Source organism: Salmo salar, unplaced genomic scaffold (assembly GCF_965601325.2).
Source record: "Salmo salar unplaced genomic scaffold, fSalSal1 ptg000468l, whole genome shotgun sequence".
Taxonomy (NCBI): domain Eukaryota; kingdom Metazoa; phylum Chordata; class Actinopteri; order Salmoniformes; family Salmonidae; genus Salmo; species Salmo salar.
The window spans coordinates 389282-406902 of record NW_027675396.1 but is presented as its reverse complement, the minus strand read 5'-3'; the positions used below and the strand labels follow the sequence as shown (position 1 = coordinate 406902).

General features: G+C 37.5%; 1 pseudogene; it reads right to left on the bottom strand.

Annotated features, from left to right (window-relative positions):
- Positions 1–1504: 1504 nt before the first annotated feature.
- On the bottom strand, positions 1505–4328 carry LOC145876178 (uncharacterized; annotated as a pseudogene).
- Positions 4329–17621: the final 13293 nt, after the last annotated feature.

The window sequence follows — 17621 nt, the reverse complement described above, 5'->3', positions numbered from 1 at the left end:
GTCAGTCATTGGGTTAATTTGTTTTACAATATGTTCAAATCAAAACAAGCTTTATTTATACAGCACATGTCAGACATGGATGCAACACAATGGCTTCACGGGAAAAAACTATGAAAATAATCAGAAATATTTAGTACACAAATATGAGGATAAAAAACATTAACAACTGAAAGACTAATGAGCATTGTAAGGAAATGCCATTGATTAAAATATCAACAATATGATGCAACATCCAACCCAAAATAGAACTTGTTTTTAGGAGGGGCTCTGAAAGACACTATGGGGGTGTCCACTGGAAGTTGAATAGTAACAACAACTGGGACCTAAAAGACACCCACCATGAGACCCACTAAATCTGCCCAAGAAGAGGAAAACAAAAGAAAAACCCACACCAAACTTAAAGACAGGAAGTAAACCAAAAAGGTGGAGCAACTAAAGGTGTTGACTCTCCACATGTATCAAGACAACTGGAGCACTGGGCCAGACACTCTTAAATAGAACCTGGACCAGCTCAGGTGAAACACCTTCCCACTAACGAGATGGACAAGCCAGCACAGGTGTAACACATACTGACTAACGAGGTGACACCAATCAGTGCGTCCTACGTGCTAACGAGCTAGACGAGCTAACGAGCTAGACGTGCTAACGAGCTAGACGAGCTGACGGAGCTAGACGTGCTAACGAGCTAGACGAGCTGACGGAGCTAGACGTGCTGACGGAGCTAGACGTGCTGACGGAGCTAGACGTGCTAACGAGCCATACGTGCTAACGGGCTAGACGTGCCAACGAGCCATACGTGCCAACGAGCTAGACGTGCTAGACGTGCTAACGAGCTAGACGTGCTAACGAGCTAGACGTGCTAAAGTCCAACCTCAAAACATAAATGGAAAAACCAAAGCCTGTAACACCTTAAGACAACAAATATATCCTATATTTTTGTTGGACAAGTTTGCTCACCACCAACAGAAAACAACTTCCATTTCATATTAAAATCAACTAAAATGCTTCACCTCCTGTCAACAATTAAAAACAAGAAAAACACACTTATTTCTAAATAATAATATACAATTGAAATATTTTTTTCTCCTTTTTCTCTTCTTTCTATAGAATCCTAAAACTCACTAGCTTCTAGAACTCTCGTCTTCCTAAAACTCACTAGCTTCTAGAACTCTCGTCTTCCTAAAACTGACTAGCTTCTAGAACTCTGGTCCACTTGGAACGAGCCCAAACAAAACTCATCTCCAATACGGAAAAAGTCAAAATAAATTGTGATCAAATGTACACCCCTTGGTTAATATGTATTGGCAATAATTAACTTAATGGTGAGGCATGGAATAATAAAACGTATATTTTGTCAGGCTGAATGTTTGAAATATGAGGTGATGTGAGACATGATTCTTCAGTAGTGGAATAAAGACAATTAACGCTTGAATGTTGTGAAGAAATACTGGAGTGATGTAGGATTGTTAATAAAATTGATTACAGACCAAATGATTATACTGCGTCCATGTGTATTTATTTCTTTATTTTAACCTTCATTTAACAGTAACCGAAAGGTTGCTGGATTGAATCGCGAGCTGACAAGGTAAATCTGTCGTTCTGCACCTGAACATGGCAGTTAACCCTCTGTTCCCCGGTAGGCAATAATTGTCAATAAGTCAGTTATGAACAAATTCTGATTTTCAATGACGGCCCAACGCTCTAACCACTAGGCTACCTGCAACTAAAGTTGAAATTAAGTTTTTTTCAAGTCACTGAAAAAACGGGGCATAGTCATATTTTCAATTACATGTTGCTAGATGGGATATCCCCGATGTCAAAACACAGTTTTAACGTGTCCAAATCAATAACCAATATGCAGAAACAGTTTGTGATAAATTGAAAACCTAAACATAAAATGTGCTATATACACAAACATCTGCCACAATAATCATATTACTTGTATTTTTTAAACAAGCACCTTATAAACTGCACCAGAAACGCTGTTGTTTTGACAAGTAGCAATAAATCACTGATATCGATTAGGGGGGAAATCAGGTTGTACTGTTGTTGAAACTAACACAAATAAAATAAACACATGGAAATGGGAGATATATTTTACCTCACTGGTTAGAGGACAACCTGCAGAAGACAGTCAGCTACATTTGTGAGTGATGCATTTAAATTTAGGGGTCGCTAAACAAAGGAACACAACACTTATGTCATAACTCATCGATATAATGCTGAAATCATTAGTTTGACAGAATGGAGATGAGGTTACTCATCCTGTTAAAACTAACAGCTCAAAAACCACACAGAATCTGGGGATAATGTGTACATCCCTGGTTAGAGGACAACTTGTAGAAAACAGCTAGCTACATTTTGAAGTGTTGCATTTTGATTCAAGTGGGTCGCCAACGTGGTAAGTGTAACAACTCTTTTTTTGTTAATCACTTTTTGTTAAATCTCATAAATAGTAACTCTTCCATTTCAGAGCCTGGATTTTCCCCCTGAGGCTAATATCCATATCATGTTGAAATCAATAGAACAGGGGACAAACGTTTAGGGTTCTACATTCTGACATCATTAAAATTCTCCTTCTACAATGTTAAAACATTCTACATTGTGAGATTTCATTTCATTGATATCATGAAACAACTCCTTCATGTATGTATTTTCTGATATTTGATCAGAAGTCTTTAATCAGATTATCTCTGGTCACAGCTATAAGCTTTCTCTCCTGTGTGTGTTCTCTTGTGTACTGTCAGACCGCTAGATGAAACAAAACTCTTCCCACATTGACCACAGCTATAAGGTTTCTCTCCTGTGTGTTCTCGTTGGTGTATAGTCAGATAGCTAGATTGACTAAAACTCTTCCCACATTGACCACAGATATAAGATTTCTCTCCTGTGTGCGTTCTCTGGTGCACTGTCAGATAGCTAGATTGACTAAAACTCTTCCCACATTGACCACAGATATAAGATTTCTCTCCTGTGTGCGTTCTCTGGTGCACTGTCAGATAGCTAGATTGACTAAAACTCTTCCCACATTGACCACAGATATAAGATTTCTATCCTGTGTGCGTTCTCTGGTGTGAAGTCAGAGAGCCAGATGTGGTAAAACTCTTCCCACAGTGATTACAGCTATACGATTTCTCCCCTGTGTGTGTTCGTAGGTGTATAGTCAGATAGCAAGATGTAGTACAACTCTTCCCACATTGATCACAGCTATAAGGTTTCTCTCCTGTGTGTCTTCTCTGGTGTAGTGTCAGAGTTCTAGATGCAGCACAATTCTTCCCACATTGACCACAGCTATAAGGTTTTTCTCCTGTGTGTATTCTCTGGTGCACTGTCAGCTCTCCAGATCGACCAAAACTCTTCCCACATTGATCACAGCTATAAGGTTTCTCTCCTGTGTGTATTCTCTGGTGTTGAGTCAGAGTGATAGATGCAGCAAACCTCTTCCCACATTGACCACAGCTATAAGATTTCTCTCCTGTGTGTGTTCTCTGGTATAGAGTCAGAGTGCTAGATGCAGCAAACCTCTTCCCACATTGATCACAGCTATAAGGTTTCTCTCCTGTGTGTATTCTCTGGTGTTGAGTCAGAGTGATAGATGCAGCAAACCTCTTCCCACATTGACCACAGCTATAAGGTTTCTCTCCTGTGTGTGTTCTCTGGTATAGAGTCAGAGTGCTAGATGCAGCAAACCTCTTCCCACATTGACCACAGCTATAAGATTTCTCTCCTGTGTGTGTTCTCTGGTGTTGAGTCAGAGTGCTAGATGCAGCAAACCTCTTCCCACATTGACCACAGCTATAAGATTTCTCTCCTGTGTGTGTTTTCTGGTGTGATATCAGATGGCCAGATTGACCAAAACTCTTCCCACATTGACCACAGCTATAAGATTTCTCTCCTGTGTGTATTCTCTTGTGTACTGTCAGACCGCTAGATGAAACAAAACTCTTCCCACATTGATTACAGCTATAAGGTTTATCTCCTGTGTGCGTTCTCTGGTGCATTGTCAGATAGCTAGATTGACTAAAACTCTTTCCACATTGATCACAGCTATAAGGTTTATCTCCTGTGTGCGTTCTCTGGTGCATTGTCAGATAGCTAGATTGACTAAAACTCTTCCCACATTGATCACAGCTATAGGGTTTCTCTCCTGTGTGTGTTCTCTGATGAATTTTAATGCCTGATGAGGAAGTAAATCTCTTCCCACAGTCAGAGCAGCAGTGAGTTCTCTTCCCTGTGGATCTCTGCAGGTGTTTCTTGAGGTGTTCTGATGTGGAGAGACTCTTCTCTGCCTCTTCAGCATCATGAGGTTGTTGAGGCTTCCCAGAGGATCCACAATAGTGAAGTTTCTCTCCTGTGTGAACAACAAAGTCAGACAGATGATTAAAGGCCCACAACAGCAGAAATCCACTCTAAAAGGTGATGCCAACAGCGTAGCCATGATGTTGGACAACAATTGACGTCTGTAATGAATGTAATGATTACTTGACATTTGTCTTAAAATGAGTAAGAATAGTCATATTTTGTCTTGTTTTCACATTAGTAGTAACATTGATGATTGTAGGCTAGAAATAAGTTATTCATGTTGTTGAAACTCTAAGCAGTGTGCCAGACGACTTTTGGTCTCCAATATAGGCCCCTTTCTGTGTTTGCTAAAATTGTGGCACGAGGGCAATTTGATTGCAGAAACTCCTCCCTGCTAATGAGGAAACCGATAGTTATGGATGTACTATATCTGCCTGGAGCAAAAATGGTGAGCAAAGATTTTAGTTTTTCACAATGTATTCTGAATGCGAATGTTACGGATACAGGTATCCTGTGTGTGTGTTTCTTTTCTCTCCTTCTCTCCTCACAGGTGATAATCATCACTCCCCAATCAGTCATCAATCAGAAGACACCTATTCCTTTTCCCTCAACCTATCACAGCCCCTTTCCCTTGGTTTAAAAACCCAGTCAGTTGTTTTCTCCCCAGATCAATCTTTGTGTTCATTCTCTCTCGCTGTGTGTTGATCTCTTTTGTTTTGAAACTACATGTCACTTTGTCCAGCCCACCTGTGAGTATTGTTTTGTCAAAGTGTTGACTGTTTGTTTGGTGAGAAAAGGGGGTACCAAGACAAGTCGCCCATGGGCATACATTACCCGTAGGAATACTGTGTCTAAGTACCCTAGTTAGAACTGGGCGGACAACCCTCTGTATTTTTGTTTAGTTAGCTAGTTGTTGTGGAAATAGGCCAGTCTAACTTAGGGGTGTTTTTGATTATTGTTTCTTTGCTTGGGTCCAACTCAGCCCCTTTTCTCACACCCCTTTACCGTGTGTTTAAAATAAACCTTTTGAGTTTGACGGTAGATTTCAGTTGTCTGTGGTTTTTGGTTCTCACTGTTACTTGTCACGATTATAATTTGCATGATTTATGTTACGGGTCTCGTATCCATCCGCCCCCCAACCCCCCCCCCAGACCGCTGGGCCAAAGGGATTCGTAACATAAGTGGGGGCTCATCCGGAATTTGAACCCAGGACCTCTCGCACCCCAAGCAAGAATCATACCCCTAGACTCGTAACAGCGAATGTTGGAAAACTCAGGGGAGTAACCTCCATTTCCAGGTTGCATATGAGTTCATTTCACACTATTTTGGATTATAATTGTAAGGCTCGTTTGAATGTCCTGTTTAATATAATGTTTGCTACAGTATTATGAATTATGTGTAATTATTGAAGAACCGCACTTCACCAGGCCAGTCAACAAGTTCTCATTTACAACTGGCCAAGACAATGCGCTGTAAGCCTTTTTGAAATCGGACAATGTGGTTACATCAAGGAGAAGTGTATCTTTAAAATGGTGTAAAATAGTTGTATGTTTGACAAAGTTGAATTATGACATTTTGTTTTGAATCTGATATTTCACTGGCTGTACCCCGCTGGTGGACGCAGCCCTGAGAAGTTAAATTATTTGACAATTAAGACAGTCAAATTAGCAAAAAGGCATTTTGTCTTGTTTTCACATTAGTGGAAACTAGAAGTAAGTTAGTAAAGTTGTTGAAACTCTAAGCAGTGTGCCAGACGACTTTTGGTCTCCAATATAGGCCCCTTTCTGTGTTTGCTAAAATTGCAGCACGAGGGCAAACACCTCCCTGCTAATGAGGAAACCGCTAGTTACGGATGTAGTATATCTGGTAATGAGGAAACCGCTAGTTACGGATGTAGTATATCTGCTAATGAGGAAACCGCTAGTTACGGATGTAGTATATCTGCTAATGAGGAAACCGCTAGTTACGGATGTAGTATATCTGCTAATGAGGAAACCGCTAGTTACGGATGTAGTATATCTGCTAATGAGGAAACCGCTAGTTACGGATGTAGTATATCTGCTAATGAGGAAACCGCTAGTTACGGATGTAGTATATCTGGTAATGAGGAAACCGCTAGTTACGGATGTAGTATATCTGGTAATGAGGAAACCGCTAGTTACGGATGTAGTATATCTGGTAATGAGGAAACCGCTAGTTACGGATGTAGTATATCTGGTAATGAGGGATGTAGTATATCTGGTAATGAGGGATGTAGTATATCTGGTAATGAGGGATGTAGTATATCTGGTAATGAGGGATGTAGTATATCTGGTAATGAGGGATGTAGTATATCTGGTAATGAGGGATGTAGTATATCTGGTAATGAGGGATGTAGTATATCTGGTAATGAGGGATGTAGTATATCTGGTAATGAGGGATGTAGTATATCTGGTAATGAGGGATGTAGTATATCTGGTAATGAGGGATGTAGTATATCTGGTAATGAGGGATGTAGTATATCTGGTAATGAGGGATGTAGTATATCTGGTAATGAGGGATGTAGTATATCTGGTAATGAGGGATGTAGTATATCTGGTAATGAGGGATGTAGTATATCTGGTAATGAGGGATGTAGTATATCTGGTAATGAGGGATGTAGTATATCTGGTAATGAGGGATGTAGTATATCTGGTAATGAGGGATGTAGTATATCTGGTAATGAGGGATGTAGAATATCTGGTAATGAGGAAACCGCTAGTTATGGATGTAGAATATCTGCTAATGAGGAAACCGCTAGTTATGGATGTAGAATATCTGCATGGAGCAAAAATAGTGAACAAAGATTTTAGTTTTTCACAAAGCATTCTGAATATTAGAGCGCAAGATCAGGACAAGATCAGGAGTGCTACTCAAGGAAACTCACATTAAGCTCTGTGTCTATTCACTAATTCACCACCGTGGGGGAAACTCAGGGGAGTTCTCATAGGCTGACAGCAAATATAGCCTCCATTTACAGGTTGATTATGAGTGCATTTCACATTACTTTTGGATTATAACTGTAAGACTCGCTTGAATCTCCTGCTTAATATGTTTGTGTTATTGTCGCAAATAAAATGCTTTATACTTAAAAAAAACACTTCAACTAGTAAAATGCTCTTTGGCTAGCTTTGCCATCAAGCTGACAATAAGGGTTTGTACACCAAGTGTTTAACAAATTGGCCCATAGCTTCACCTAACAACAACATAGACCTGCTGTAGGACCCATAACATCACCTAATAACAACATAGACCTACTGTAGGACCCATAACTTCACCTAACAACAACATAGACCTAGGACTATATATTAAATATTTCAAGTGAAACATGGAAACTAAAATGTCTGTTGTGACATTTCATAACCTGATCACCAGATAATTTTGTGAATAATCCCACTAGGCTACTCTGTAATGTGTTGTCATTCTAAATGTCCTGAATATAGGAAAATAGCTCTGTGTGTTGTACAATAGCCTATCCATCAAGGAACAGTTCTCTACACATTATGAGCAAAGTATCTCTGTGTCCAGACTAACGAGACCCTACTGTAAATCAGGCAGACAATAACACATTATAAACATCAATTTGTTAGGGATGTTGGATCCAACGTGGAGCACGGCATAACTGTCTTTACCAGAGTAATGAATGAAGAAGCACTTTGGTTGTTGTTGCATGCCGTGTGTCCCGTGTGGCTCAGATGGTAGAGCATGGTGTTTGCAATGCCAGGGTTGTGGGTTCGATTCCCACGGGGGACCAGTACGGAAAAAAAATTACAAAATAAAATGTATGAAATGTATGCATTCACTACTGTAAGTCGCTCTGGATAAGAGCGTCTGCTAAATGACTAAAATGTAAATGCGATGTTTGTCATGTGACTGTCATTCAGAAAATGATTTCCTGTATCAGCTGATGATAGTTGAACATGTGACTAACTAAACAGCTACAGTATTAAGTATTATGTGTAATTATTGAAGAACCGCGTTAATGACAGTATCCATTTGGGTGTTGTCAATAAAGTTAAGTTTTCATTTATTATTATATCACTTTTCAACGGGCAAAGTTTTTTACATGGACAATTCATACAGTACAAAAACATATTCAAGTGTAGAATGCTCTTTTAAAAATCACACATTAGTTCAACAACTGCAGAGTTTGTGTCCCTGTTTTATTAGATAGTACTCACTGTATTTACTGGTGTAAATCAGATCAATGTCCCTGTTTTATTAGATAGTACTCACTGTATTTACTGGTGTTAATCAGATCAATGTCTCTGTTTTATTAGATAGTACTCACTGTATTTACTGGTGTTAATCAGATCAATGTCTCTGTTTTATTAGATAGTACTCACTGTATTTACTGGTGTTAATCAGATCAATGTCCCTGTTTTATAAGATAGTACTCACTGTATTTACTGGTGTTAATCAGTTCTCCAGTCTTCTCTTCTTCGTCCTCCTCTAATGTGACAGTAATCTCCCCCTCTTCATCCTCCACTCCAAAGACTGCATCTTCCTACTCTTCTTTCACTGTAACATCCTCCTCTTTCACTCTGAACGCGTCTTCCTCTTCTTTAACTGAAACGTCTTTCTCTTCTTCTTTCACGGTAACAGCTTCACCCTGTACTTGTCTTTGTAGTGTGACATCCTCCTCTTTCACGACAACGTTCAGCCACAGTCCTTCTTTCTCCGTCCAGCAGACCTCATCTTTAGCAGGAGAGTAGCTTAGTGAACTCATGGTCGGGGATAACAGCTAGTTAGCATTAGCGACTAGACTAGTGCTAACTTAACCAGCCAGCTAGTTGACTTACAGCGTAAATATTAAATTAAATGGGGTAGCTAGTTGTTTCCACATAAGTATGTTTAAATCATAGTAGCAAATAAACCACGAAATTGTCTAAAGAACTTGAATGTTCCGACTTTGTCGGCTAGCGAGCTACCGAGGTGGCTGCAGTTGTTGAAGAAGCGTTCCGTCCACTAGATTATACGTCACACTAGAAACATCGCCTGAAAGACACATATCGCCATCTGCTGTCTGGAGGGAGGAAACGCAGTTGAGGAGGGAAAACTATTTTTATTCTTCATTGAATTATAATATTATAAAGCAGTTTAGGGAAACGTTTTTTTCCTCTCTATTAAATAACACTATTATATCAACACTTACAAAGAGCAACAAGTGTTATTTGATTAGTTCAGATTTTCTATGAGAATTTTAAACAAATTTAACCTCTACTCCACATCTGTATTTCTGATTCGGTCAAATAACTAGATATCAAAATAAGCACCTAGTTATTGATATCCTTGATAAAGATGAGCAAAAATTACTGTATAAAATAAATAAATAAACTTTACCCACTACCAGGATATTTTAGCCCAAAACCTGGTTACCTCTCTGCTAGGAGGCTGAAACTTGGCCATAAGTGGATCTTCCAGCAAGACACATCAACATCCACAAAGAAATGGTTAATTGGGCACACAAATCAACATTTTCAATGGCCATCTCAGTCTTCGGACTTGAACTCCATTGAAAACCTGTGGTTTGAATTGAACAGGGCAGTCCATAAGACAGACTAAATAAATCAAAGACCTGGAGAGATTCTGTATGGAGGAAGGGTCTAAGATCCCACCCAATGTGTTCTCTAATCTCATTAAACATTTCAGTGTCGTTATCCTCCCAAGGGGAGGGTGCTGGAGTATTGAAAACATGGGAGGCAATAATTCAGACCCCAACCTTTTGAGAATTACATTTTAAACTAAATCTCTTTCTCTGAGCAATTGTATTAGTATAAAATAATATAATTTCCTTTTTTTGTGTTGGTGTAACAATACATCATGTAGATGTATATAATGAACAGACTAGGTCTATACTGCTCCTACATGGTGTAACAATTCATCATGTAGATGTATATAATGAACAGACTAGGTCTATACTGCTCCTACATGGTGTAACAATACATCATGTAGATGTATATAATGAACAGACTAGGTCTATACTGCTCCTACATGGTGTAACAATACATCATGTAGATGTATATAATGAACAGACTAGGTCTATACTGCTCCTACATGGTGTAACAATACATAATGTAGAAGTATATAATGAACAGACTAGGTTCTATCCTATTCTACTGTATCTGTCTATGTATTACTCATCTCATATGTATATACTGTATTCTATCCTATTCTACTGTATCTTAGTCTATGTATTACTCATCTCATATGTATATACTGTATTCTATCCTATTCTACTGTATTTTAGTCTATGCCACTCTGACATTGCTCGTCCAAATATTTATATATTCTTAATTCCATTCCTTTACTTTAGATGTGTGTATTTGTTGTGAAGTTGTTACATATTATTGCACTGTTGTCCTTGAGTGGTCCAGCCAGAGCCCGGACTTGAACCCGATCAAACATCTCTGGAGAGACCTGAAAATAGTTGTGCAGCGATGCTCCCCATCCAACCTGACAGAGCTTGAGAGGATCTGCAGAGAAGAATGGGAGAAACTCCCCAAATACAGTTGTGCCAAGCTTCTAGCGTCATACCCAAGAAGACTCAAGGCTGTAATCGCTGCCAAAGGTGTTTCAACAAAGTACTGAGTTAAGGGTCTGAAACTTCCATGATTAGTAAGAATTAGGGTAGATTTATAGGACTATTGTTTTTATGATTCATACATACTTTCCTAACCCTAAAATGTACCTAAATAATCTACAAGATCAGAGTATTTTTAAATCTACCAGTTGGTGTTGAAACAGAGACGAATGATGACTTTCTTGAATTGATCCCTAGTTTCTGACTCCGTGTATTCTATTGAGTCCGTCAACAAAATGAGAATGAAAAGGTATTTAAAGGCACAACATTCTAATTAAAGGTATTACCGTATTTAAAACAATGGCTTAAGATGAAATGTACTCTAAACCCTATTGAATGAAAACTCCATGACAAAATCTGTTGGCCAACAATTGTGAGGGTTTTCAGCCAGGTATCAACACATGCAGAGTGTGCGGAAGCAAGACATACATTCCTAAATGGGGATCGGCCCCAGTCTCCTGGTAAAACACCAGAACCCTCCCCCTACAGCATTTATGTTCATTTTGAGAAAGTAGCACTACAGTCTCCGGGTAAAAAACTACTTTTGGGTAAAAATAGACGCGACACCTGTCTATGAATTTGAGAGGTTACATTGATGCTCCAGATACTCAACTAGTCTAAAGCAGACCAGTTTTATTGCTTTTTTAATCATAACAACAGTTTTCAGCTGTGCTAACATAATTGTAAAAGGGTTTTCTAATGATCAATTAGCCTTTTAAAATGATAAACTTGGATTAACTAACACAACGTGCCATAGGAACACAGGAGTGATGGTTGCTGATAATGGGCCTCTGTACGCCTATGTAGATATTCCATTAATAATCATCTGTTTCCAGCTACAATAGTCATTTACAACATTAACAATGTCTACACTGTATTTCAGATCAATTTGATGTTATTTTAATGGACAAAAAATGGCTTTCTTTTAAAAACAAGGTTATTTCTAAGTGACCCCAAACTGTTGAACGGTAGTGTACATCTACATCCTCCCATGTTGCTGAACCACTGATCAATAACTCCCTATTACAGGAAAAAACACTATTTCCATTGGTTGTTAGTACTGTACTGACCTCTCGTCCTCTGTCTCTCTCGTACTCTGCCTTGTGTATTTATCTTCAAAATATTCTTATAGTCCCAACATAGAACCAAATAGACTTCCCAAAAATAATATGGCATTTACTTTATTTCACATTTATTTAATCAGATATGTCAATTGAGAACCAATACGCATTTACAATGGCAATCTGAATGAAGAAATACTAATATCAATCTATTTAATAATTAACATGTTTGAAATATCCCAATGATATAGTGAACAACATTTAGGGGTTTACACTTGCATTCAATCAATCTTAAGTTCATAATCAAAACATTTTTTTTTACTCTTTTAATCCGATTTTCGACATGATCATGTCTTGAGCTGGGAAAAACATGTAGACCTATTTTTCAGTATGATTTCATTCATACAATATTATTTAATGTAGAATGAACAAAAACACAATTTCTCAATCAAAAACATAAGTCAGAACACAGCCTCTATTCTCTCATGTGATTTCAGGTCCTCTGACTGGGAAAATGTCTTTTCACAATGAGAGCAGTGGTATGTCTTCTCCTCCTGTGTATTAGTATGTTGGAAAGGCTTTTCTCCTGTGTGTGTTCTCTCATGCTTTTTCAGGCTCCCTAACCGGGTAAAACTCTTTTCACATCGGGAACATTTGTAAGGCTTTTCTCCTGAGTGTATTCTCTCATGCGCTTTCAGGCTCCCTCGATGGGTAAAACTATTTTCACTATTGGAACAGTGGTAAGGCTTTTCTCCTGTGTGTATTCTCTCATGCTCCTTCAGGCTCGCATACCACCTAAAATTCCTTCCACAGTGGGAACAGTGATAAGGCTTCTCTCCAGTGTGTCCCCTCTCATGTGGTTTCAGGCTCCCTAACTGAGTAAAACTCTTTACACAGTGGGAACAGTGGTACGGCTTCTCTCCAGAGTGTCTTCTCATATGTATTTCCAGGTTCCCTAACCCAGTAAATATCTTTCCACACTGAGAGCAGTGGTAGGTCTTCCTATCTTCTGTGTGTATTTCTTCATGTTGTTTCAGGTACCGTAACTGGGTAAACCTCTTTCCACACTGGGAACATTGGAAACTCTTTTCTCTTGTGTGTGTCCTCTCATGCTCTTTTAGGTTCCCTAACTTGGTAAAACTCTTTCCACAGTGGGAGCATTCGTAAGGGTTTTCTCCTGTATTCTCTCATGTACTTTCAGGTTCCTTAACCACTTAAAACGCTTTCCACACTGGGAACAGTGGTGTTGTCTCGCTGGTTTGGGCGTCTCTGGGTCTGGTTCCCCTGAAGGAGTCTCCCCGCTGTCAGAGTGAGAGTCTGGTCCCTCTCCTACCAAAGACAAACAGAGTATTTAGTTAAATATTAAACAGAGAACTGAATTAAACCTCCATAAAATAAAACTGTCTTCCTGTGAGGCTAGATTCCTCAAAAACCTGAAGTCAGTTTTCAGAACATTACATAATTTAATAAAAACTTGGTGGCCGCCCTAATAATAATAATAATGTAGAACATAAAATCTAATCTTTCTCACATGTTTATAGGCTGAGCAGAGCTCTACAATAGGGAAAGGGGGATACCTAGTCAACTGAATGGATTCAACTGAAATGTGTGTCCCGTATTTAACCCAACCCCTCTGAATCAGAGAGGTGTGGGGGGCTGCCTTAATAGACATCCACGTCATCGGCAGCCAGGGAACAGTGGGTTAACTTCCTTGCTCAGGGGCAGAATGACAGCGTTTTTACCTTGTCAGCTCGGGGATTTGATCCAGCAACCTTTCGGTTACTGGCTCCTACCTGCCAGGCTACATAATGTCGTATTTTAGGCTGAGCAGAGCTCTATAATAATAGATAATGTCATGTTTATAGGCTGAGCAGAGCTGTATAATAATAGATCATGTTTATAGGCTGAGCAGAGCTGTATAATAATAGATAATGTCATGTTTACAGGCTGAGCAGAGCTCTATAATAATAGATAATGTCATGTTTATAGGCTGATCAGAGCTCAATAATATTAGATAATGTCATGTTTATAGGCTGAGCAGAGCTCTATAATAATAGATAATGTCATGTTTACAGGCTGAGCAGAGCTCTATAATAATAGATAATGTCGTATTTTAGGCTTAACAGAGCTCTATAATAATAGATAATGTCATGTTTACAGGCTGAGCACAGCTCTATAATAATAGATAATGTCATGTTTATAGGCTGAACAGAGCTCTATAATAATAGATAATGTCATGTTTACAGGCTGATCAGAGCTCTATAATAATAAATAATGTCATGTTTATAGGCTGAGCAGAGCTCTATAATAATAGATCATGTTTATAGGCTGAACAGAGCTCTATAATAATAGATAATGTCATGTTTATAGGCTGAGCAGAGCTCTATAATAATAGATCATGTTTATAGGCTGAGCAGAGCTCTATAATAATAGATAATGTCATGTTTACAGGCTGAGCAGAGCTCTATAATAATAGATAATGTCGTATTTTAGGCTTAACAGAGCTCTATAATAATAGATAATGTCATGTTTACAGGCTGAGCACAGCTCTATAATAATAGATAATGTCATGTTTATAGGCTGAACAGAGCTCTATAATAATAGATAATGTCATGTTTACAGGCTGATCAGAGCTCTATAATAATAAATAATGTCATGTTTATAGGCTGAGCAGAGCTCTATAATAATAGATCATGTTTATAGGCTGAACAGAGCTCTATAATAATAGATAATGTCATGTTTATAGGCTGAGCAGAGCTCTATAATAATAGATAATGTTTATAGGCTGAGCAGAGCTCTATAATAATAGATAATGTCATGTTTATAGGCTGAGCAGAGCTCTATAATAATAGATCATGTTTATAGGCTGAACAGAGCTCTATAATAATAGATAATGTCATGTTTATAGGCTGAGCAGAGCTCTATAATAATAGATCATGTTTATAGGCTGAGCAGAGCTCTATAATAATAGATAATGTCATGTTTACAGGCTGAGCAGAGCTCTATAATAATAGATAATGTCATGTTTATAGGCTGATCAGAGCTCAATAATATTAGATAATGTCATGTTTATAGGCTGAGCAGAGCTCTATAATAATAGATAATGTCATGTTTATAGGCTGAGCAGAGCTCTATAATAATAGATCATGTTTATAGGCTGAACAGAGCTCTATAATAATAGATAATGTCATGTTTATAGGCTGAGCAGAGCTCTATAATAATAGATCATGTTTATAGGCTGAGCAGAGCTCTATAATAATAGATAATGTCATGTTTACAGGCTGAGCAGAGCTCTATAATAATAGATCATGTTTATAGGCTGATCAGAGCTCTATAATAATAGATAATGTCATGTTTATAGGCTGAGCAGAGCTCTATAATAATAGATAATGTTTATAGGCTGATCAGAGCTCTATAATAATAGATAATGTCATGTTTACAGGCTGATCAGAGCTCTATAATAATAAATAATGTCATGTTTATAGGCTGAGCAGAGCTCTATAATAATAGATCATGTTTACAGGCTGAGCAGAGCTCTATAATAATAGATAATGTCATGTTTACAGGTTGATCAGAGCTCTATAATAATAGATCATGTTTATAGGCTGATCAGAGCTCTATAATAATAGATAATGCCATGTTTATAGGCTGATCAGAGCTCTATAATAATAGATAATGTTTATAGGCTGATCAGAGCTCTATAATAATAGATAATGTCATGTTTATAGGCTGAACAGAGCTCTATAATAATAGATAATGTCATGTTATAGGCTGAACAGAGCTCTATAATAATAGATAATGTCATGTTTATAGGCTGAACAGAGCTCTATAATAATAGATAATGTCATGTTTATAGGCTGAACAGAGCTCTATAATAATAGATAATGTCATGTTATAGGCTGATCAGAGCTCTATAATAATAGATAATGTCATGTTATAGGCTGATCAGAGCTCTATAATAATAGATAATGTCATGTTTATAGGCTGATCAGAGCTCTATAATAATAGATAATGTTTATAGGCTGATCAGAGCTCTATAATAATAGATAATGTCATGTTTATAGGCTGAACAGAGCTCTTTAATAATAGATAATGTCATGTTATAGGCTGATCAGAGCTCTATAATAATAAATAATGTCATGTTTATAGGCTGAGCAGAGCTCTATAATAATAGATCATGTTTACAGGCTGAGCAGAGCTCTATAATAATAGATAATGTCATGTTTACAGGTTGATCAGAGCTCTATAATAATAGATCATGTTTATAGGCTGATCAGAGCTCTATAATAATAGATAATGCCATGTTTATAGGCTGATCAGAGCTCTATAATAATAGATAATGTTTATAGGCTGATCAGAGCTCTATAATAATAGATAATGTCATGTTTATAGGCTGAACAGAGCTCTATAATAATAGATAATGTCATGTTATAGGCTGAACAGAGCTCTATAATAATAGATAATGTCATGTTTATAGGCTGAACAGAGCTCTATAATAATAGATAATGTCATGTTTATAGGCTGAACAGAGCTCTATAATAATAGATAATGTCATGTTATAGGCTGATCAGAGCTCTATAATAATAGATAATGTCATGTTATAGGCTGATCAGAGCTCTATAATAATAGATAATGTCATGTTTATAGGCTGATCAGAGCTCTATAATAATAGATAATGTTTATAGGCTGATCAGAGCTCTATAATAATAGATAATGTCATGTTTATAGGCTGAACAGAGCTCTTTAATAATAGATAATGTCATGTTATAGGCTGATCAGAGCTCTATAATAATAGATAATGTCATGTTATAGGCTGAGCAGAGCTCTATAATAATAGATAATGTCATGTTTATAGGCTGATCAGAGCTCTATAATAATAGATCATGTTTATAGGCTGATCAGAGCTCTATAATAATAGATAATGTCATGTTATAGGCTGATCAGAGCTCTATAATAATAGATAATGTCATGTTATAGGCTGAACAGAGCTCTATAATAATAGATAATGTCATGTTATAGGCTGATCAGAGCTCTATAATAATAGATAATGTCATGTTATAGGCTGATCAGAGCTCTATAATAATAGATCATGTTATAGGCTGATCAGAGCTCTATAATAATAGATAATGTCATGTTATAGGCTGATCAGAGCTCTATAATAATAGATCATGTTATAGGCTGATCAGAGCTCTATAATAATAGATCATGTTATAGGCTGATCAGAGCTCTATAATAATAGATAATGTCATGTTTATAGGCTGAACAGAGCTCTATAATAATAGATCATGTCATGTTATAGGCTGATCAGAGCTCTATAATAATACATAATGTCATGTTTATAGGCTGATCAGAGCTCTATAATAATAGATAATGTCATGTTATAGGCTGATCAGAGCTCTATAATAATAGATAATGTCATGTTATAGGCTGATCAGAGCTCTATAATAATAGATAATGTCATGTTATAGGCTGATCAGAGCTCTATAATAATAGATCATGTTTATAGGCTGAACAGAGCTCTATAATAATAGATAATGTCATGTTATAGGCTGATCAGAGCTCTATAATAATAGATAATGTCATGTTTATAGGCTGATCAGAGCTCTATAATAATAGATAATGTTTATAGGCTGATCAGAGCTCTATAATAATAGATA